General features: G+C 43.7%; 1 long non-coding RNA gene across 2 annotated transcripts in view; it reads right to left on the bottom strand.

Annotated features, from left to right (window-relative positions):
* The window catches only part of LOC115861369 (uncharacterized), a 94,858-nt gene extending 75,521 nt beyond the window's left edge, over positions 1-19,337 (bottom strand). Inside the window, exons 1-4 of one of the 2 annotated variants that reach the window (XR_004042768.2) lie at positions 18,752-19,337; positions 18,195-18,331; positions 16,577-16,695; positions 15,942-16,268 (exon numbers count right to left, since the gene is read on the bottom strand). This is a non-coding gene — a long non-coding RNA (uncharacterized lncRNA). Of the gene's footprint in view, positions 1-15,941; positions 16,269-16,576; positions 16,696-18,194; positions 18,332-18,751 lie in introns of those variants that run through there. The other variant, XR_009559101.1, reaches the window with a different exon arrangement.
* Positions 19,338-21,898: the final 2,561 nt, after the last annotated feature.

The following is a 21,898-nucleotide window of genomic DNA, read 5'->3' as shown; positions in this document are numbered from 1 at the left end:
CTCTCATTAAACTGTCTTGTGATCTTGGAGACTGTCTCCCCCACTGGACTGTGAACTCCCCAAGTGTCTACATCCTCCAAGCATGGTGCATAAAGAGTGTTTGTAGAGTGTATGCGAAAGTTCTAGCCTATGTACAGCCCCTATGAAATGTCATCAGTCTGCACATGGGAAGTGGGATATAGGGAGTGAAACACTGGAAGCTTCTGGGCCCCACAGGATGGGTACATTGGCCAGACTCAGCATCGCCAAATTAAAACTTCACATCTCTGCGTATTATCCTCTTGAGAATGTCATGCCGTGGGGATCATAAATTGTGTTCAGCTACCACCAATAGCCATGCTCACCGCGCTCCCGCAACAGAGCGGGGGGTAATAGGTTTTCCCTCCACTGTTGGGTGACCATAAAGCGATTGCCTGCCAATCAACCAGGGGAAAAACACCCAGAGAACAAGTCCCTACGGAAGTCACTTGTAAGGCACATCCTTTTTTAAAAAAAATTTTTTTTTTTTTTTTTTTTTTTTGCTGTACGCTGGCCTCTAACTGTTGTGGCCTCTCCCGTTGCGGAGCACAGGCTCCGGATGCGCAGGCTCAGTGGCCAGGGCTCACGGGCCTAGCTGCTCCGCGGCATGTGGGATCTTCCCGGACCGGGGCACGAACCTGTGTCCCCTGCATCGGCAGGTGGACTCTCAACCACTGCGCCACCAGGGAAGACCCCAAAATTTTATTTTTAATTGAAGTATAGCTGATTTACAATGTTGTGTAAGTTTCAGGTGTACAGCAAAGGGAATCAGTTTCATATATTTTTTTTTCAGATTCTTTTCCATTATAGGTTATTATAAGATATTGAATATAGTTCCCTGTGCTATACAGTAGGTCTTTGTTGTTTATTTTATACACAGTCGTGTGCACCTGTTAATCCTAAACTCCTAACTTATCCCTCCTCCCCCACTTCCCCTTTGGTAACCACAAGTGTGTTTTCTATGTCTGGAGCACATCCTTTTTAAATAGGGCAATGAAACCTTATTGCTACAAGCTTGGTGCAGTGGCACTCCATGAAGTCACATGTTATCAAAGATCCATGGACATTCTTTTCCGTGTCCAGTACCAGCAATCACCCTGGACCTTACACCAGATCTGGGCCTCCAGAAAGTTGACACTGGTGTTTTGTGGGAGGCAAGTGAGGCCTACAGGCTTACCACTGGAAGATTACAACCTCCTGCCACCTGTGCTGAATGAGTAACTGTCTACGTTCATGTGGGCTGCTATAACAAAATACCATGGACTGGGTGGCTTACAAACAACTAAAGTTTATTTCTCACAGTTCGGGAGGTTGGGGAGTCCAAGATCAAGGAACCTGCACCTTCCGTGTCTGGTGAAGACTCCCTTCCTGGTTCATAGACAGCTGCTGTCTTCTCCCTGTGTCCTCACATGGCAGAAGGGGCAAGGGAGCTCTCTGGGGTTTCTTTTAAAGAGCTCTAATCCCTTTCATGAAGGTTCCACCTCCATGACCTAATCATCTCCCAGAGGCCTCACTTCCTACCATCACGTTGGGGGTTAGACTTTCAACACATCAATCTGGGGGTGGGGGGGACACACAACTATTCTGTCTATAACAGTAATTATCATGCCCCAAACACCCAGAGAGCAAGCTGCATGTGCTCCTTAAGTTCCAGTATAAAAAGAAACATTTCCAGGACTTCCCTGGTGGTGCAGTGGTTAAGAATCCGCCTGCCAATGCAGGGGACACGGGCTCGAGCCCTGGTCTGGGAAGATCCCACATGCCACGGAGCAACTAAGCCCGTAAGCCACAACTACTGAGCCTGTGAGTCACAACTACTGAGCCCGCGTGCCACAACTACTGAAGCCCACACACCTGGAGCCCGTGCTCTGCAACAAGAGAAGCCACCACAATGAGAAGCCCGCACACGGCAATGAAGAGTGCCACTCGCCCCAACTAGAGAAAGCCTGCATGCAGCAACGAAGACCCAAAGCAGCCAAAACTAAATTAAAAAAAAAAAAATTAAAAAAAAAAATTTCTTCCTCAAGTTAATAAAAATATGTTTTCCTTTTTTGCTGTTATTGGAAACCTGAATATCATACTTTCTTTGAGTGGTTAAAAGTGATCCTAAGTGTATGATTAAGAATGGAGGGCTTCCCTGGTGGCACAGTGGTTGAGAGTCCGCCTGCCGATGCAGGGGACGCGGGTTCGTGCCCCGGTTCGGGAAGATCCCACATGCCGCGGAGCGGCTGGGCCCGTGAGCCATGGCCGCTGAGCCTGTGCGTCCGGTGCCTGTGCTCCGCAACGGGAGAGGCCACAACAGTGAGAGGCCTGCGTACCGCAAAAAAAAAAAAAAAAAAGAATGGAAAAATAGGAGACAAAAATAGGTATTGACAAGTATTTTTTTGTTGTTTCTATTTTCATTTGTGTAAGAATTTTTAATGCAAAACAGGGAAATAAAACATTCATGCAAGTCAAAATATTTGGTGAACAAGTCTATAGTAATCATAAATAAACCAGTTAAGTGACTTCTCTGGTGGTCCAGTGGTTAAGACTCTGTGCTCCCAATGCAGGGGGCCCGGGTTTGATCCCTGGTCGGGGAACTAGATCCCGCATGCCACAACTAAAGATCCTGCACACTGCAATGAAGACCTGGTGCAGCCAAATAAAATTTTTTTTAATGTTTATTATAAATAAATAAATAAGTAAACAAACAAACCAGTTAAGTATTTTCTAGACCATGCCAGCATTTGGATTTTTAAGACTGGTTCCTTCTTTCCTTCCTTCCTTCCTTCCTTCCTTCCTCCCTTCCTTCCTTCCTTTCTTTCTCTTTCTCTCTCTTTCACTCTTTCTCTTCCTTTCTTTCTTCTTTCTTTCTTTCATCTTTTTAGTAGTAGATGACATTTATTTTAATTTTAGAGATATAACACGTAAGTTCAAGGAAATGCCAGACTTTTAGAGAGCAGTTTGGCTGCTTCACAGTATCCATTCCCACTCTTATGACATTAGAGATACATCCATGAAAATGTCTGAAAAGCATTCATACAGAATTTTTAACATTACCATTATCAAAAATTAATTAGTAAATACTTCTAATACTAATTAGAGAGACCAGAGAAGAATGTGTCAAATTTAGTAAAATATGCATGTGATGCTGTTGGTGCCCTACCCAGACAGTATCTACCTGAACAGTGAATATCACGCCCAGCTTCTGTGAGTATTAGCTGCCCAGTCTGCCCCGTTATGTAGATTACTCTCCTCCAATAAGAGTCACCTTAACCAGGTACAATTCTTATCGATGACAACTAAATGATGCTTGTAGCACTTTAATTTGATACTAGAGTCCATTCATTCACTTTTTTTAAAAAAAGCAAGTCATCCAGCATGTAAGTACATGTTTTTAATGTACTTCTCTGTTGTTCCTGTGGGTTTGTTATTAAAATGCAATGAGTTGAATGCACTGATATAATTTTTAACTCTGTGCAGAGGCTGTGCAGAGGCCCGGTTTAGGACAGTGCTTCAAAAGCTGTAATGTGCGTCCAAATCACCTGGGAGTGTTATTCAAATGCAAATGCTGGTTCCGTAGGTCTGGGCTGGGGCCTGAAATTCTGCATTTCTCACAAGCTCCCAGGTGATGCTGGTGTTGCTGGTCTGGGGACCACACTTTGAGAGTGAGGGTTTATAATGATCAAAGCCACACAGCTAGTTTGTGCCTCTTGGGGTAAGGATCCAGTTCTCCTGACTCTTCCTCTAGTTATCTTTCAAGTGTACTGCATGGACTTTAATAAAGTAATCATAAAATGCATCAAACAGACTGTTTTTTTTTTTTTTTAAAGTAAAAGGGGGCACCATTAACAATTACCAGGCATAAGGCAGAACTGTCCAAGGCAAATAGGGACTCATGGTTACCCTGGCTTTAACAGAAGTGGAGATTACCTTCCAATGAACAAATGATCAAACATTTATTTTAAATCTACAGGGAAGAAGTGCAGTGCTTTCTCCAAGAGGAAGTCAATCTGGAATATTTTGCAATTGCTAGAGATGTTTGGAAGGGTAAATAAAAAGGGAGGATAAGAGGGATAAATTTAATTTATGTAGTTGTTCAAAAGGCTATTGATAAGGTTCTCCAGTAAATGCTGATAAAGATGAGTCAGCAGAGGATGGAAGGAATGTTTCCTCTTGATAGGAAACTGACTTAGAGCCCAGAAACAAAGGCAAGGGATAAACAGGCACTTATCTACGCTGGGGTGGGTGGCAAACCCACTGCAGCACTGGGGAGAAAGGAGGAGTGGTGGGACTGGCCGTAAGGAGCCAAGAATGTGCCCTTGGCTTAAAATAAGGAAATGAATGTATCAAAAAGGCTGTTTCAAGGTGTTGGAGTTTAGGAAGGGGTGAATGGGAAGCTAGAATAAATGCCAGATGAGATAACACCTTACATAGGACCAGTCTTTTTTACTCAAAGGCAAACTAACTTCAAGGCAAATGCAACTAAAAATAAAATGCTCAGCTTGTCAGCTTGGATGAATATTGGGGGTGAAGTGTGTGACTAAGGGGAATACTATGCAGAACTTGCAATGAGATAGCAGAGTTTAAAGCAGAGGCTCTCCACCCCAGCTGCCTATCATTGTCGCTTGGGGAGCGTCTGCAAACTACCAAGGCCTAAGTCCCGCTTGATCTGCTGAATCAAAAATCTTAAGAGCATGGGCTCCAGGCAGCTGTGTTTGGGAGGAAGAAACCCTCCCCTGGAGATTCTGATGCACAGCCAGGGCTGAATACCAATGAGCTGACCAATAAAAATGATGTGAAACAAAGGTTAATATTTGTTAACCAAAGAAAAGGGATTTCAGTTCGTTTATGGAGAATAACAGCATGGTGCGTGATTCTTTTTTTCTTTAATTATAATTTATTTAGTTTATTTTTGGCTGCGTTGGGTCTTCATTGCTGCATGTGGGCTTTCTCTAGTTGCAGCGAGCAGGGGCTACTCTTCAATGCGGTGCGTGGGCTTCTCATTGCGGTGGCTTCTCTTTGTTTCGGAGCACAGGCTCTAGGCACGTGGGCTTCAGTAGTTGCGGCTCGCAGGCTCCAGAACGCAGGCTCAGTAGTTGTGGCTCCCGGGCTTAGTTGCTCTGCAGCATGTGGGATCTTCCTGGACCAGGGCTCGAACCCGTGTCCCCGGCATTGGCTGGTAGATTTTTAACCACTGCGCCACCAGGGAAGCCCTGGTACATGATTCTTAATCTTCATTTTTCTTCAATACGTATCAAGAAATAGAATGCACGCTTTGTACATATAACACAAATATACAACTTAACGAATTGGATAAAGTGAACAGCTATGTCAGGAAATGTGATTATCATGTCAGGAAATGTGATTATTGCCAGCACTCCCAGAAATCCTTCCTATGCCCCTCCTGATGATTCCAACCCCTCCCTACTCTCCAGAGGTAACAACCATCCTGGCTTTTTAAATAATAAATTCCTCATTTTGCTTTATAGTTTCACCACCTCAGTATGTACCCTTAAACAATACAGTTTCATTTTTACTGCTTTTGAACTGTATACAAATGGAAGATTCCTTTGTGTCTGTCTTTTTTTTTTTTTTTTTTTGTATTTCGGCTACGTGGCATGCAGGCTGGTTCCCCAATCAGGGATCTAACCCAGTCCTCTGCAATGAAAGCGCTGTATCCTAACCACTAGGCCACCAGGGAACTCCTGTTTGTCTGTCTTCTTTCATTCAATACTTTTTAAAGATTTATCCATGATGTTGTTTGTGGTCATGCCCTTTCTCAATGCTGTAGAGCAAGGTTCAGAAGACTAGGACCCCTGGGCCAAATCTGGGCCACCACCTGTTTTGTAAATAAAGTTTTATTGGAATTGTCCATGGCTGCTCACACACTACAGTGGCAGAGTTGAGTAGTTGCAACAATGCCCCTATGGCCCACAAAGCCTTAAGTATTTGATATCTCTATTTGACCGGCTGAAATGGGGACAGTAATATCCATCTCCAGAGGAAGATCTGTACCTCAATAGGATAGCCAGTCCAACTTACTAACTCAGAAATATCATTACAATCCCTACCATTTGTACTATTTTGTACATCCATTGTACATCCATTACCTTAACTCATCCATTCGAACAATAAACATTTATTTTACCCACATACACGCCAGGTTTTGGGTAGGCACTAGATTGTCAGAAGAACTCTATATAATGATTAGCATTCATTGAGCATTTGCTCTATGCCATTATGTTAAGCATTCTGCCTATACTTTCTTCTTACCCTTCCTATGGCAGAGACCATTATATCTCCACCAAATGTTCATGCTCTCCATTCCATAGTTAAAGGTTGTTGCTGTTCCCAACAAAGTAGGACATCTCCCAGTCACTGTTATAGTTAGAGGCACCAAATAATCAAGTTCTAGCCATGGAGTGTGAGTGGAAGCCATGTGCACCTTTTCTTTCCCTGGTCCATAAAAGCTTCCCACTTTTGGGAGGGGCTTGTTTGTTCTCTTTCTTCTTCCTCTTCCTTGAAGCAAAAAGTGCTAAAACCCAAGGGGATGGTAGCCACAAGAGAGAAGGATCTTAGTGTGGTAGCCAACCTCCAACATGGTTCCCAGTGATCCTCACCTCCAGGTATTCGTACCCATATATTCACCTCTTCAACTGAATAGGACTGAGTTATGTAATCCATAGGATTTAATGGAAATGATGACTTCTGAGATTAAATCATAAAAGACATTGTAGCTTCTGTCTTGCTTTATCTTGGATCACTCCTCTGGGGTAAGCCAATGCCATGCTGTAAGGACACTCAAGCAGCCCTGTGGAGAGGTCCATGTGATAAGGAGCTAAGGCTTCTTACCAACAACCAGCATCAACTTGACAGTCATGTGAGTGCACCATCTTGGAAGCAGATCCTATAGTCCCAGTCAAGGTTTCAGATGACTGCAACCCTGGCCAGTATCTTGAATACAAGATACAGTATTCATGAGAGACTCTATCTGTAACCATTCATCTAAGGCAGTTTCAAATTCCTGACCCTGTGAAACTATGTGACATAACAAATGTTTTCATTGGGTAATTTGTTACACAGCAATAGATAACTAATACAACTGGGTCCCTGAATGATTACAAGAACTACCACTGACTAGGAATGCAGGAATTGAATCAGTGATACATAATGTCTAGAGCATTAAGCCACTAAATATTTGGGGTTTACGCTACACTGAATAACAACTATTACAATATTATTAATTTAAATTTGATTCTTATCTAGTACTTTGTATGAGAGACCCACATGACAATAAAGGTCAGGACATAATAATATTTGAATTGTATGCATTTGTTTGTACTTATATAACACTGTTGTTTTTAAAATTTGTTTTGTAATGGAAATGTTTTTTTCCAATAAGCCCTTTTCAAAGCCCCCAGTATAAATCAAATAATATCTGAGCTTGTTCAAATTGAAACAGTGTTGAACTAGTGACAATTTTACATCTTCTGTCTATCCCAGCCGTCACCTCACTTCTTGAAATTACTTTAAACATAACAGCATTTCCAAAAAGGAAGACATGGCTTGAGGATTGCAGGTCCATTGAATATGAAATTAGGGACATTTTGTAATGGAAACAGTCCTTGAAAGGATTAGTTCCCCCCCTCTTTCTCTCTCCCTCCAGTCCTCTATCTTTCCTTCCATCCTTCCTGCCCACCCTCTTTCTCCCCAGCTAGTAAATTATTCTGAAATAATTTGCACAAAGTAAGTAGGCATGTGTGATGATGAATTCCAAGAAATGTCATTTGATTGGGGAAAAAACAAGCTCAACCAAAGTAGATAAAATTTTGGAGAGTCAGAGAGAACTCTGAATGTTAGAAACAGAGCCAAATTATACAGCTCCCATCAGTGTGAGCCTTCTGTCTCTGGTCAGCTCAGCAGTTAAAATCCAGTTCTTCCTGAAATACTTTGATGTTCTAAGACTTTCTTTCTTCCATAGGAAAAGGCAAAGGTGATTCCAGTTAAAGCTGAAAATTGGCAATGAACTTGATGTTTAACTGCTCCCAGTTCACTTTCCAGGCAACTCTAGAAGAACATATTTTTTTAAATTTTAATAATACATTTTAAAAGGGCAAAAAGGATCCATTTTTTTTATGTTCAAGAAGAATTAACAAGTATGGCTTCATCTCTTCCCTTAGGAAAGTTTTTGAAGGCAAGTAAGAGTAGGTGTTACCATGTGAAGTAGATCCTGCTGTCAAACCCAGGGGGTTCAACAGTCTGGGAATAAAGCTTGCCTGAAGGAAGTAATCCAGGCAGTTTTCAATGGTAATGACTTAACACCATTTTCCTTTTTATTTACAATCACATGGATACATTTAAGAAGCAGGAGTTGCAAGGTCGAAAATTTATCCACATTCTGCCTCATTTAGGATGCTTTTGGCTGCAAGTAATAGATATTCATCTCGAATGGCTTTTTTTTTTTTTTTTGGTTGCATTGGGTCTTCATTGCAGCATGCAGACTTTCTCTAGTTGACACAAGCGAGGCTACTCTTTGTTGCGGTGTGCGGGCTTCTCATTGCAGTGGCTTCTCTTGTTGCACTGCACAGGTATAGGCGTGTGGGTTTCAGTAGTTGTGGTGCACGGGCTTAGTTGTTCTGTGGCATGTGGGATCTTCGCGGACCAGGGCTCGAACTTGTGTTCCCTGCATTGGCAGGCAGATTCTTAACCACTGCACCACCAGGGAAGCCCTCAAATAGCTTTAACTTAGGGAATTCCTCTCACATACCAAGAAATGTGGAGGTAGGGTGGTCATTTCAGGAGTCCAACAGCATCATCAAGAACCCAGTTTCCAGGACTTCCCTGGCTGTCCAGTGGTTAAGACTCTGTGCTTCCACTGCAGGGGGCATGGGTTCAATCCATGCCCATGTGGCATGACCAAAAAAAAAAAAAGAACCCAGTTTCCTTCTAGCTTCCTACCCTACCATCACAGTGTGTCTGTTAGTCCTCAGTTAGCCACCTCTCCAGGTCCCAAGTTGCCTGCCACAGTTCCAGTTATTACCTACATTAGAACAGAGACTTTCTCCCCTGTGTGTCTCTCCTTTTCAATGAGGAAAATCTTCCCAGATGCCCCCCAGGAGATGTCCCAACATATCATGGACAGAGGTGTTGCACAAGCCCATGCTGAAACAAATCACTGACAAGGGAATGGGGCACAGTGACCAGTTTGGACTAATCGGTATTTGCTTCTGAGTTGTGGGGGAGAGAACTACTTTCCTGGAACAAATGACTGTCCAGAAAGAAGGACACCTAAACTCAGGGCAACCAGCAGTGTGTGCTGTACACTACAACCTGGTGTGCAAAACATAAGCTTTCTCATTTGTCTATAAATATCTTGCTCTTGAGATATGGCAGAAGTGGAAAAATCTTAACTTCCAGTTAAGGTAACTTGATCACTTCTAGTTCAGAACAGGCTCTCTCAAGTTGGCTCAATTTCTTTTGGATAAATCGTTAATCCAATTTAAGGTTCAAATTCACTACCAGAAAAAAAAGTGGCGGGGGGACTCCCCTGGCGGTCCAGTGGTTAAGACTCCGTGCTTCCACTGTAGGGGGCGTGGGTTCGATCCCAGGTCAGGGAACTAAGATCCCGCATGATCTGCGGCATGGCCAAAGGGAAAAAAAAAAATTCACTTGCTTTCTTTGTCCTTATTGGTGATGGTGGAAGGGATGGCTGGGTATTCCCAAGCGCCAGGGAATTGACTAAAGTCTCAAGACACCAGCACAGGCCCTCATGGCATAGGTACACCAAACCCCCAATGGTATAAATACAGCCTCCCCACTGTGGTGCAGGGCTCCCTATGACTTTTCACCCCAGAGTGCCAAGTGGGGATTGTGGCCCAACCACCACTGCTCTAGTATTTCCTCCAAGTGCCTTCTAGCTGCACACAGGAGTCTTGATCCAGAGGGAGGGAGATGGAACACACTTATCTAACCCCATGTCCTTTCTCTTTTCCGCTACTTTTAGGTCCACCCCTCCAGACTGGAAAGAAGGCATTTGCTCCACCTCTCCCTACCTGTTCAGAACTCCTCATGCATCACATCCTCCTTCTCCCCTATCCTATGACTTCCCTTGTGCCAGCAGGGGTTTTCATCCCTCTTTCCTGGGAACATGAATCTCATGAATGAACCTTAATAGCGAAAACTGTTCCCCTTAAGAGGAAAAATGACTCAGATCACTGAAAGAGGAAAAACACTTCTGCTTGCAAAACAGCATTTGTTGCTATGTGTATTTTTAAAATATTATCCCTGCTCCATCACTTACCAATTGTTTATGTCAAATGCATGTGTTTCAGTTTGAAACAGGCGAAGTTTTGTTAAAGACAATCACTTTCACAAACGTACTTATTTATGATGAGCATTTAGAGCAGTGACTCAGGAGCCAGGGACTCATTCACATAGTTCTTGTCTGCCTGGTAGCAATGTATTCTATTAATTAGCTTAGTTTAGTGGGATATTATGATAGATGTCCCTTATTGAGCACCTACTATGCACCCAATATTTTACATCTATTAATTCAACACTCTTAATTCTAACCCCTTACCCATAAGGTAGTAATTATCATTTACATCTTACTAAAGCTCAGAGAGGTTAAGTAACTTTCCCAAAGTCACACAGTGCTGAATTCAGAATTTAAGTCCAAGTCTTCTGACTCCCAAATCTGAGTCCTTTCCTCCCCAGTGGAAGCTGTGGTGTCAGTATAGCAGGGTTAAGAGTTGGCATCTGACCAACCTGGATTCCAGTTCCAAGTGGACAATTATTGTGTGCCCTTGAACAAGTCATGTAACCACCTTAATCCCCAATTTTCTCATCTCTAAAAGGTTCCTACCTCGTATGGGTGTTGTAAAGATCGGATGAGATAAAATACCATATACATTAGAGTTTAGGGCAGCATGCAGGGAGTACTCCATAGTTAATTTTGGCTATTATTCTTCTTGTTATATTATAGTACTGCATCTCCCAAGGGCCCTCATGCTAAAAAGAACTTAGAGAGAACCTGTTTCTATTGCAAAAAAATTTGCAAATGAGAAACTGAGACCTTAAAATTTACTTATCCATATTAACATATATATGTGTATATATACATATATATAATTATATATATATATGTAAAATCTTTGTCTCCAAAAACCTATGATACATATGTATATCACAGCTTTTGGAGACAAAAAGTTCATTGTTCCTTCAAAGACAAGTTCAAAAATATATGGATTCTGGGCTTCCCTGGCGGCGCAGTGGTTAAGAATCTGCCTGCCGGGCTTCCCTGGTGGTGCAGTGGTTAGGAATCTGCCTGCCAATGCAGGGGTCACGGAGCCCTGGTCCGGGAAGATCCCACATGCCGTGGCGAAACTCAGCCCGTGCGCCACAACTACTGAGCCTGCGCTCTAGAGCCCGAGAGCCACAACTACGAAGCCCGCGTGACACAACTACTGAAGCCCGTGTGCCTAGAGCCTGTGCTCTGCAACAAGAGAAGCCACCACAATGAGAAGCCCACGCACCTCAATGAAGAGCAGCCCCCGCTCACCGCAACTAGAGAAAGCCCGTGCACAGCAACAAAGACCCAATGCAGCCAAAAATAAATAAATGAAATAAATAAATTTATATAAAAATTAAAAAAAAAAAAAAAGAACCTGCCTGCCAGTGCAGGGGACACGGGTTTGATCCCTGGTCCAGAAAGATCCCACATGCCGCAGAGCAACTAAGCCCATGCGCCACAACTACTGAGCCTGTGCTCTAGAGCCTGTGTGCCACAACTACTGAGCCCATGTGCCACAAATACTGAAGCCCACGTGCCTAGAGCCCATGCTCCACAACAAGAGAAGCCACCGCAATGAGAAGCCCGTGCACCGCAACGAAGAGTAGCCCCCGCTCGCTCCAACTAGAGAAAGCCCGCGCGCAGCAACAAAGACCCAATGCAGCCAAAAATAAATAAACTAATTAACTAAAATATATATATATAAATATATATATATGGATTCCGACTGGGTTCCTCTTCAATCCATTGGTTTGGGGGTGTCTGATGAAACTGTGGGGTCAGAAAGAAGTTGAAGATGCCATGGGGGGAAAAGCATTCATGGGTGTGGGCAAAGCAATAAAAGGAAACTCTAGAAGGCAACTAAGAGGGTCATGAAGGAAAACTGCCAGAGACCATGAATAGTTCATCTATCAGCAGAAGAAATCAGCTCATAATTCAAAAAACAAATAAAAATTGGACCATAATGAGGCCCAATTAACTCATCCTTCAAACACATTCTCTGTAGTGGACATCTGTTGTTTTGGCTGCCTTTCTAGTAATTACAGCCCAGTTTCTCTTCAGAGGAACTATATGGCTTCCATCAACTTGTTTGGGGGGTGACCTCATCCCTAGCTCCAGGACCCCATGGATTTAAATCAATCAGCTAATTTCATCCCCCAAAACGCAGTTCAGACAGGCACATAACCCAGCAGAGCCCATGAGACTTGAAGGTGTGTGTCTAGGAGAGAAGCAACTTTTGCTCTTCCTCTGAGTATGTCACAGCCATCTCGTCAACATGCAGAGGCCGACTAACGATGAAGCTGACATAGAGAGGAAGACAGAATCAGGATATTTGCACTGATTGAGCCTGAATGTATCAATAGAATACTTCTGGAACTTCTTAGTACTGTGAGCCTATACTGACCTCCCCGCCCAGGACGTATTTCATTTACCCAACCCAGTGAGAAAAAGGGTATTACCCCTTTTCTCCAGGAAACCCTGGGCTCAGATAAATTAAGAGAATTCCCTAGTGTCACAGAACCCAGGATTTGCACCTGGTTCTCTTTGCATGCCTCTATAATCCTCACAGCAAACGAAAACTCAAGAGAATTTATGGAACATGGCTACAGTCACACAGGAGTAGGTCAGAGGTGGAGCCAGGCCTTCTCATTCAGAATTTTTTGTCTCCAAAGTTTACCCTGCTCTGACTTTAAACTATGAGCTAATTTTTGAGTCAGAGCAAACAGCAAGATGAACTCATGCTTTATTTTTTTTTAATTAACTAATTAAATCTTGGCTGCCTTGGGTCTTTGTTACTGCGCGCGGGCTTTCTCTAGTTGCGGCGAGCGGGGGCTACTCTTCATTGCGGTGCACAGGCTTCTCATTGCAATGGCTTCTCTTGTTGAGGAGCTCAGGCTCTAGGAGCGTGGGCTTCGGTAGTTGTGGCACGTGGGCTCAGGAGTTGTGGCTCACGGGCTCTAGAGCACAGGCTCAGTAGTTGTAGCACACAGGCTTAGTTGCTCCACGGCATGTGGGATCTTCCCAGATCAGGGCTCGAACATGTGTCCCCTGCATTGGCAGGCAGCTTCTTAACCAATGTGCCACCAGGGAAGTCCCTGAACTCATGCTTTTAAGAGTAAGTTTCCAGAGCCCATGAGGTTGGTGTACTCAGACTAAATAATTTCACATGCTTATATAGCTTATTCTTCTTTTTTTTGCCTCACTGCATGACTTGAGGGATCTTAGTTCCCCTACCAGGGATTGAATGCAGGCCCTCAGCAGTGAAAGCGTGGAGTCCTAACCACTGGACCACCAGGGCATTCCCACTATATATCTTATTCTCAAATTCCCCCTCTGCTATGATACAGGAAAAGGGTCAAGAAGGAGAAATATCATGAAAATCTCACTATGTGCAGACAGATGCCCAGCTGGGTTTGTCTCCTGCTTGGAGAGTCTACTGGAAGCCATTAGCTTGCCCACAAATCCATTCTCTCCTTTTCAGATATGTGGCCAAACTACACTTCCCAGCCTCCCTTGCTGGGAAGTGGTCACGTGATTCCGTTCCTGCCAATGGAATTCAAGTGGAAGTGCCCTGCACCTAGTACTTAAACAGTGGGAGTGGCTCCTCTGTGTTCTTTCCCTTTCCCCTTGACCATGCAGATGAAGTTTATGACTTAGCCTATAAGGCAAAGTGACACGATGGAAGGAACCTTGGTCCCTGACAGACCATGCAGGTTAGAACCACCCCAGCAATGGAAAGTGCTTACCTCAGAACTGTTACATAAGAGAGAATAAACTGCTTTAGTCTTCAAGCCATGTATTGTTGGATATTTTTGTTATAGCAGCTTAGTGTGTGTACCCTAAGACAAGGGTCTAGTCATCCCACAGGTGAGCTCAGGTAGGGTAAATAAAGTCAGCTCTTTACCGCCAGTGAAAAGGTACAGAGTTTCATGCCTCTCTGTTAGTCTTTCAGCCTGAATGCTCACTGCAGTGAGCACTGGATCAGGGACTAGAGCAGGCTGCAGAGTCCTTAAAGCATGGAACCAGCACCTGTTGCAGAGAGCAGAGAAGAGGGCCACATAGCTTAGGAGAGGTTCCTAAAATCCTGGTGCTGTGAGCAGAGCCTTGGGGAGAATAGGTGGACCCCAGAAACACCTGTTAAGTGAAGATCAAAGATGAGATGTCTCTTCTGCCTGGGGGAAGCTTCTGAAAATACTTTGATGGGGTTTCTTAAAAAAGAAATCAAACAGGCTAGCAATTCACTGATAGCTAAGGACTAGAGCTTCCTTTCTCTCTCTCTTAGTACCAGTGTTCAGAAATACCTTTGGGCATATTGCAGGAAGGGGGACCCCTTCCAGGGCCCAAGAGTGGGTTCTTGTCTAACACTCAGCAATGAATTGTCCGAGGAGACACACATGCTGACAAAGCAAAAGGCTGTATTGGGAAGGCGCACCCAGGCCGAGAGCAGCAGGGTAAGGGAACCCAGGAGAACTGCTCTGCCATGTGGCTTGTTGTCTCAGATTTTATGGTAATGGGGTTAGTTTCCAGGTTGTCTCTAGCCAAGCATCTTGCTTGGCCCATAGTCTGACTCAGGGTCCTTCCTGGTGGTGCAAGCATCACCTCTCAGCCAAGATGGATTCCAGTGCAAAGGATTCTGGGAGGTGGGAAGACATATGGGCTGGTGTCTCCTCCCTCCTTTGGCCCCTCCCGAATTCTCCCACTTAGTTTTCGGTGGCAGCACCGTGTTCCTTATCGAGACCTCCTGTTGTGAGACAACTCAGGCAAGTGGTTATCATCGTGCCTGGCCAAGGCAGGTGATTTCAGTCAACGGTTCCCTAACAGGTGGATTGATTTCCAGCATAAATAGTATTTCTGAATATTCACAATCCCTTTGAGCAGATAGATATTGCCCATTGTGGGCAAGGGTACAGGAAAAGGACCACCTCATATTATACTGCTCAAAATGCTGGAGAAGCAGCATGCATGGCACAGTGGTTAGGAGCTAGGACTCCAAAACCAGCCCTAGCACTTACTAGCTCAGTGACCTGGGCAACTGCTGCTGACTCAGCTTCATCATCTGTAAAATGGGGATGATAATAATAGTACCTACTGCATATCATCATCATGAGGATGTTCGTAGAATAGTGCCTGGCACGTAGTAAGCACTACATAGATATTTGTTGAAAAAATGTCGACACCACCTTTAAGGATGGGATTTTGAAAATGTGCATCAAAAGCTTTGACCCACCAATTCCACGTCTAAGAATTTTTCCCAAAGAGATCATCATGGGTGTGTGCAAAGATTTATCTTCAAGAAAGCTCATTGAAATAATAAGTGACCATCAACAGGGGGCTGGCTAAATAAACAGCATTAGAGGACAGTCACATTTTATGCAAGGGATTGTTTTGCTGGAGATATTGCAGAATGCAAAACTCACATTATGCAAGATTAAACTCCCTACCAAAAATAAATGTAAAGCATTTACATTCTTTCATTCTAAGATTTACATTCTTTCAAATTTTGCACATAAAGCAAATTTTAATTAATATTTTATATCCTACTACTTCTAACTGTGTAGTTCAAATTTGCATTAAATGTAACCTACTATATATTTATTATGGAGCCACACAAAAATTTATGTTACAGAAGAACAAGCAATGGCTGAGCAAGACAGCCATGATACATCAACTTTTAGAAGTGTCACCCCATTTTCATCAGATGGACATTATTTTTTAATTAATATTTTATTTATTTTTGGCTGCACTGGGTCTTTGTTGTGGCGCGCGGGCTTTCTCTAGTTGCGGTGAGCAGGGGCTACTCTTCTTTGCAGTGTGCAGGCTTCTCATTGCAGTGTCTTCTCTTGTTGCGGAGCACGGGCTCTAGGCACGTGGGCTTCAGTAGTTGCAGCACGCAGCCTCAGTAGTTGTGACGCATGGGCTTAGTTGCTCCGCAGCATGTGGGATCTTCCCGGACCAGGGCTCAAACCCATGTCCCCTGCATTGGCAGGTGGATTCTTAACCACTGCACCACCAGCAAAGTCCCTAGACATTTTTTAAATGCTGGGAAACTATACATCAAAATTTAAAGTGTGCTGGCAGCTTTACTGGTAATTTTTGTTTCCTTCTTTTTATTTACCTACATTTTCTAAATATTCTCTGGGGATCATGCATTATTTTTGTAATAAGAAATAATAAATGGAACTTTTAAGGAATAAATGTATCATTCATACTAACCTAATTTTGAAAAAATTTACAGAAGTATCTATGCAAACAAATAGTTTCATAAAAGAAAATAGTTCCAACCTGTTCAGTGATGTCTACAGTGAACTGGAGATGTGTTCTTCTCTATTATTTGGTCCCAAGGATAGGTCTGGACAGGAAAAAGTAGAGTTGACCAGAGCTCAAACTGAGGTTCTGTCGACCTAATCCAGAACAAATTAAATCAAATTGTGTTTCAAAATGCATCAAAGAACACTTTTTAAAAAAATTTTTATTTTATATTGGAGTATAGTTGATTTACAATCTTGTGTTAGTTTCAGGTATACAGCACAGTGATTCAGTTATACATATATCAATACATATATCTATTCTTTTTCAAATTATTTTCCCATTTAGGTTATTACAGAATATTTAGTAGAGTTTCCTGTGCTATACAATAGGTCCTTGTTGGTTATCTATTTTAAATATAGTAGTGTGTATACGTCAATACCAAACTCCCAATTTATCCTTCCCCCCTCAGCAAAGGACACTTTAGAAGCCAGATTACCCTGGATCACTTGCTCAATATGTCTACGTGTGCTTCTTTTTGAGATTTGGCCATATCGTTAAACAAAAAAAGTGTGCTGTTTTGGAGACTCAAAAAAGAGCAAAGGACACTAAAGAGCCTTCCCTGAGCTGCTTCTCTGAGCAGAGCTGGCATGCTCCATGCGAAGCAGAAAGGAAGAGGAAGCTGCAACTCTTCATCACTTGCTCCTTTCCAGGGAAAGGCACATGGGGATGTGAGATGGTCTCTAAGGGACCCCAGGGAAGCAACGGTTCTACACAACAGTCCAGAGCAGGCTGTGGCCGCCTGAACCTTCCGTCCCACAGTTGGTAAATAGTGGGTGTTAGTGTTCATTTGAGACCTTACAGGGCTTATCTCTCCCCTCACCAGGGATTCTGAACCCTCTTGAAGTTTTTGTTCATTTTTCACTTTGAACAAACACTCTGACGATCCATGGGAGTGTGCTAACCATGTGTGTGGTTCACCCATCCCAAAAAGCCTATGAACTTTCAGCTATGCAATGAATGAGGTCTGAGGATCTAATGTAAAACATGGTGACCGTACACAGACATGGAGAACAGACTTGTGCTTGCCAAGGGGGAGAGGGAGTGGTGAAGGGATGGAGTGGGAGTTTGGGGTTAGCAAATGTAAACTATTATATATAGAATGGATACACAACAAGGTCCTACTGTACAGCACAGGGAACTATATTCAACATCCTATGATAAGCCATAACGGAGAAGAATATAAAAAAGAATTTATATACACGTATAACTGAATCACTTTGCTGTACAGCAGAAATTAACACAACACTATAAATCAAACATACTTCAATTTGAAAAAAAAACCCATGGTGACCATTGTTGATAACACTGTATTTTATAATTGAAATTTGCTAAGACAGTAGAATCTAGAAAACTTAGAACTTAAATGTTCTCACTGAAAAAAAAAAAAAGATAAATATATGAAGTGATGGATGAGTTAATTAGCTAGATGAGGGAATCCTTTCCCAGTGTGTACGTGTACCAAATCACCATGACATACAATTAAATATCTTACAATTTTACTTGTCAATTATACTTCAATAAAGCTGAAATAAAAATAATTTTAAAACATTTTCAGCCTTCGAAGCAAACATGATTATTCTTTTAATCTTACAGAGTTGAGAACGGCAGAAGAATGTAGAGGATAAGAGCTTGGACTCTGGTTTGAATCCTGGATCCAACAGGCTTCTGAGCTATGGAACCTTCAGCAAGTTTCTCAAGCCTTCTGTGCCTCATCCTTCATTTCCTCATCTGTAAAATGGAGACAATAATAACAGCACCTATGTAGTTTTTTTTTTTTTTTTTGAGCAAGAGATAGCATTCATTGTTGTACCAATCATAGCCTTATGTATATCACGACTAAGTAGACAAAAATCATTAAGCATGCAAGCCAAAGGTGGTCCTATATATAGTAACGCCGAGACTTGAAATGTTTCATCTTGATTTTTATGGTTTCACTTCTGAAATTTAAAAGTGACCTTGCCGAATAAAATCTCAATGTTTCTTCAATCTAGAAACCTGCCCAGGATTTTTGATCCTAGACTAGTTCCACTTAACCTGAGCCAAACAGAACAGTTTGTTTATTTTGATGCTGAACATGGGGATATGTTACCAGACCTGGGGTTAGGGGCAAAATCTTCAACAGGTATAAAGGTTGATGGAGAAAAATACCTCTAAGCATATAAGGAAGGACGTTTCTTTTCCTGTCTCCTGAGTTCTTTGCAGGATGCGCTGGAACTCAGCAGGTGTAGACCTGCCCTCTAGTGGATCTGGGTGCGCGACGATTTAGGTTCAACGTCTGCTGCGTCTGGCTTGACAAGGATTATTAAACTCAATCGTCCATCAAAAGTGACCCGTTGGGGGTCTGGGTTAGGTGCTGAGCAAGTGAAAAGTTCAAGTGGCAAACGAGACCCTGCGGCTGAAGGTAATGCCTGTTCCTCAGCTTCCATCTGGGGACGCGAGGCTTTTAATTGTTCCAGCCTCTCGGGCTGCACACTTGAACGGATGCGAAGCCCTCCCCTGAGCTCTCGGAGCTGGTCTTGGCTCTCTGCACGCCGGCGCTGAGGCAAACCCCCATCGGGCTGGAACTTTGGGAAGTGGCCCCGCGGGGACCCGCCCCGCGGTCAGCGCAGAGCAGCCGTGACGGGCCTTCAAGTGAGGCCGCGGAGCCCCCGCGTCGCGGGCCCAGATTTTGACGGCCGCCCAGCGGGAGCGGCTTCCCGCCGCATCGTCCGGGCGCTCAGACATGTCGGGGGCCCAGAACATGGCTGCGCCTGCCCGCTCGGTCCCGCCCCGCGGCTGCCTCCTGAGGACGCGCGGCCGGCGCCGGAGCTGGCGGCTCTCCCACGCTTGCGCCCGGCGGGTGCCTAGAAACGCGGGGCACGTCTCCGGGGCGGCCGAGGGGCGGCCGCAGGGCAGGTGGGGCGGGGCGGGGCGGGGCGAGGTGGGGCGGGGCGCGTAGTGGCGGGGCGGGGCGGGCGACCCGGGCGGGCGCCCCCAGCCGGAGCCCCCGCCTATGCAGTTTTGTTGTGGAAAGCTCTTAGAACAGCGCTTAGTACGGAACAAACGCTCGAGGTATGTTAGTTAGCACGCAGCAGATGAGGAAACCTGGGCTGAGACAGATGTGTTAACGTGCCCGTGGTAAAAACAGCAAGTGTAGGAGCCAAGATTTGCTTGGGTTTCCTCAAGATTCTCAGATCTTAAAGTTTGATTTGGGTCTTTTATAATACTTCCCATGTCTCTCCTTAACATGCTCATGCTTTCCTCTCCCTTCTGGAGCATGTGGTATGCATTTCTAGTAGCTGTTTTAATGTCCTTGTCTACAAATCATCTCTGACATTTCTGGATCTGTTCCTATTGATTGATTTTTCTCCTCATTGTAGCTCATAGTTTCCTGTGTCTTTGTATGCCTGGTAATTTTTCATTGGATGTCAGACATTGTGAATGTTACAGTGTTGAGTGCTGAAGGTTTTTTTGTTTTGTTTTGTTTTGTATTCTTTCAAATATTTGGAGGTTTTGTTTTAGGATGTAGTTAAGTTAGTGGAAATAATTTGAACCTTTTGAGGCCTGCTTTTAAGATTGCTAGGCAGGTCCCGAACAACCTTAGTCTAGGGCTAATTTGGGCACGACCAAGGCAATATCTTTCTCAGGATTCTGCTCCATATCCCACATGTTAGGAGTTCTTTCCTTTCTGGTTGGTGGTGTTAGGGAGGGGGAAATTTCCCCCCCCCCCATCCCTCTTGAGTTCTTGTGGCTGGACGTAATAAAACGGACACAAGACAGATTAATAGGAAAAAATTTTTTTAATTCATGCACGTGGAGGCCCTATAGAAATGGGACCTAGGAAGTGGCCAAAGCAGGCAGCTTTTATACTTTTTAGACAACGGAACAATACATTTGTGAGGAATTGACTGAACAAAGAAACTTAGTGAAGAATCTAAACAGAGTTGGGGCCTGGGATAGTAAATTGAAGAAGAAAAAAGGTTTTGTCTATACAGGCTTCTTGGCCTGATAATTCCCTACCTCTGGAGGTAAGGGTGTCCTACATCCAGATGCAGGGAGGGCATCTTTCACATGAGGGCTTTATTTCCTGATTTCAGGGAGACACGGAGGAGGGTCAAAGTGTCCCATTTGCATCAGCTGTTTCTTATTTAATTCAAAAAATCAATATGCCATTGAGGCATATTTTGGGGTGGCCTGCCCTGGGCCCCAAGAGTGAGAACACAGATAATTCCCGACATGCGTAAGCTCCGCCTGATTCTTCTTGGTGGTTTTTCCTTGGCTTTGGGGAACCTCACGCGTATGCACTGATCAGCACTCAGCTGCAGATTTGAGGGGGACCCCTCTGCAGATCTCCAGTCCTCTCTCCATAGAGAGAATTTGCTCCCATTGCCCAGGCCCTTGAGCAGAATCTTGAACTTATGAAGTCTTCAGTAAGTAGTTGCTGAATGAATGACTATTGTCCTGCTCTCTGTTAAGTCAAGCAAACTTGGGTTAGGGCTTAGCATTTGCCTTCTAGAAAATATCCCACAATTGGTTTGCAATTGGTTTGCAAACCAAGGGCAGATTCTCCACTAACAGCAAGCTCATTCTTCCAGGAGAGAGTAAGCTGGAGATAAACATTGTCTTGGGACTCAGAGCCACCTGCTGACATCAGTGACGGAGTTGCAGGACAGAGAGATCCAGGGTCTAGAACTGCATCACCCAATACAGGAGCCAGTGAGTACCTGTGGCTATTGAACATTTGAAACATGGCTAGTCTGCAGAAACAGACTCACAGACGTAGAGAACAGACTTGTGGTTGCCAAGGGGAAGGGAAGCTGGGGAAGGGATGGACTGGGAGACTGGTGTTAGTTGATGCAAACTATTACATACAGAATGGATGGACAACAAGGTCCTACTGTATAGCCAGGGAACTATATTCAACGCCCTGGGTTAAACCATAATGGAAAAGAATATTAAAAAGAATGTATATATATGTATAACTAACTTTGCTGACGGCAGAAATTAACACAACATTGTAAATCAATTAAACTTCAATTTAAAAAAATTGATTTAAAAAAAAGAGGGAATTTCCTGGCAGTTGAGTGGTTAGGACTCTGTGCTCTCACTGCTGAGGGCCCGGGTTCAGTCCCTGGTCGGGGAACTAAGATCCCACAAGCCATGCAGTGTGGGGAAAAAAAAAAAAAAAGAAAAGAAACGTGGCTAGTCTGAACAGTGATTGTAAGTATAAAATACACACTGGCTTATTCAAAGATTTAGTATGGAAAGAACAATGTAATGACTTTTTACACTGAATACACATTGAAGCAATGATAG

This window comes from Globicephala melas, chromosome 15 (assembly GCF_963455315.2).
Source record: "Globicephala melas chromosome 15, mGloMel1.2, whole genome shotgun sequence".
NCBI classification, from domain to species: domain Eukaryota; kingdom Metazoa; phylum Chordata; class Mammalia; order Artiodactyla; family Delphinidae; genus Globicephala; species Globicephala melas.
The sequence above is the reverse complement of the archived record's forward strand: the minus strand, read 5'-3'. Positions and strand labels throughout refer to the sequence as shown.